Raw genomic sequence first — 2390 nt, forward strand, 5'->3', positions numbered from 1 at the left:
TTGGACATGCGGTGGAACCTTAAGATTTTGCATGAAAGGAGTACTTGCAGGCGCGTTGCATGGGAGAATGTGAAAAGTGTTCATATGTAGTAAAAACGTGAGAAATCCGTCTGTTTTCGCCATTTGTTATCGAATCGACTTAAAGCCAGATCGTCACATTGGCCGCTTTTCTCTCTGAAACGGATACATTTATCGTCTGCAAAGCTAAGTCGCGTGCTGCAGTATGCGGAAACACTAAAAGCACCATAGTAGAACACAGAAGAAGCTTCTAAGTTGAAGTAATAGCCAGTAAGAAGTAGTACAAGTCAAGTTTTAGTTGTCGATTATTCACTTTTTAGCCGGCTATGGTGGCTTGGACACGACCTAGGACCTTATGATTTTGCATGAAAGGAGGACTAGCAGCCGCGTTGCATGGGAGAAGGTGAAAAGTGTTCATATGTAGTAAAAACCTGAGAAATCCGTCCATTTTCGTCATTTGTTATCGAATGGACTTAAAGCCAGATCGTCACATTGGTCGCTTTTCTCTCTGAGACGGTTACATTTATTGTCTGCAAAGCTATGTCGCGTGCTGCGGTATGCGGAGACACTAAAAGCACCACAGTAGAACACAGAAGAATCTTCTAAGTTGAAGTAATAGCCAGTAAGGAGTAGTACAATTCAAGTTTTAGTTGTCGATTATTCGCTTTTTAGCCGATTTGGTGGCTTGGACATGCGGTGGAACCTTAAGATTTTGCATGAAAGGAAGACTAGCAGCCGCGTTGCACGGGAGAATGTGAAAAGTGTTCATATGTAGTAAAAACCTGAGAAATCCGTCCGTTTTCGTCATTTGCTATCGAATCGACTTAAAGCCAGATCGTCTCATTGGCCGCTTTTCTCTCTGAGGCGGTTACATTTATCGTCTGCAAAGCTATGTCGCGTGCTGCGGTATGCGGAGACACTAAAAGCACCATAATAGAACACAGAAGAAGCTTCTAAGTTGAAGTAATAGCCAGTAAGAAGTAGTACAATTCAAGTTTTAGTTGTCGATTATTCACTTTTTAGCCGGCTTTGGTGGCTTGGACATGACCTAGGACCTTAAGATTTTGCATGAAAGGAGGACTAGCAGCCGCGTTGCACGGGAGAATGTGAAAAGTGTTCATATGTAGTAAAAACCTGAGAAATCCGTCCGTTTTCGTCATTTGTTATCGAATCGACTTAAAGCCAGATCGTCACATTGGCCGCTTTTCTCTCTGAGACGGTTTCATTTATCGTCTGCAAAGCTATGTCGCGTGCTGCGGTGTGCGGAGACACTAAAAGCACCATAGTAGAACACAGAAGAAGCTTCTAAGTTGAAGTAATAGCCAGTAAGAAGAAATACAATTCAAGTTTTAGTTGTCGATTATTCACATTTTTGCCGGCTTTGGTCGCTTGGACATGACCTAGGACATTAAGATTTTGCATGAAAGGAGGACTAGCAGCCGCGTTGCATCGGAGAATGTGAAAAGTGTTCATATGTAGTAAAACCTGAGAAATCCGTCCGTTTTCGTCATTTGTTATCGAATCGACTTAAAGCCAGATCGTCACATTGGCCGCTCTTCTCTCTAAAACGTTTACACTTATCGTCTGCAAAGCTATGTCGCGTGCTGCGATATACGGAAACACTAAAAGCACCATAGTAGAACACAGAAGAAGCTTCTAAGTTGAAGTAATAGCCAGTAAGAAGTAGTACAATTCAAGTTTTAGTTGTCGATTATTCACTTTTTAGCCGGCTTTGGTGGATTGGACATGACCTAGGACCTTAGGATTTTGCATGAAAGGAGGACTAGCAGCCGCGTTGCACGGTAGAATGTAAAAAGTGTTCATATGCAGTAAAAACCTGAGAAATCCGACCGTTTTCGTCATTTGTTATCGAATCGACTTAAAGCCAGATCGTCACATTGGCCATTCTTCTCTCTCAAACGGTTACACTTATCGTCTGCAAAGCTATGTCGCGTGCTGCGGTATGCGGAGACACTAAAAGCTCCATAGTAGAACACAGAAGAAGCTTCTAAGTTGAAGTAATAGCCAGTAAGAAGTAGTACAATTCAAGTTTTAGTTGTCGATTATTCACTTTTTAGCCGGCTTTGGTGGCTTGGACATGACCTAGTACCTCAAGATTTTCCATGAAAGGAGTACTAGCAGCCGCGTTGCACGGGAGAATGTGAAAGGTGCTCATATGTAGTAAAAACCTGAGAAATCCGTCCGTTTTCGCCATTTGTTATCGAATCGTCTTAAAGCCAGATCGTCACATTGGCCGCTCTTCTCTCTGAAACGGTTACTTTTATCGTCTACAAAGCTATGTCGCGTGCTGCGGTATGCGGAAACACTAAAAGCACCATAGTAGAACACAGAAGAAGCTTCTATGTTGAAGT

This window comes from Schistocerca gregaria, unplaced genomic scaffold (assembly GCF_023897955.1).
Source record: "Schistocerca gregaria isolate iqSchGreg1 unplaced genomic scaffold, iqSchGreg1.2 ptg000407l, whole genome shotgun sequence".
NCBI lineage: Eukaryota > Metazoa > Arthropoda > Insecta > Orthoptera > Acrididae > Schistocerca > Schistocerca gregaria.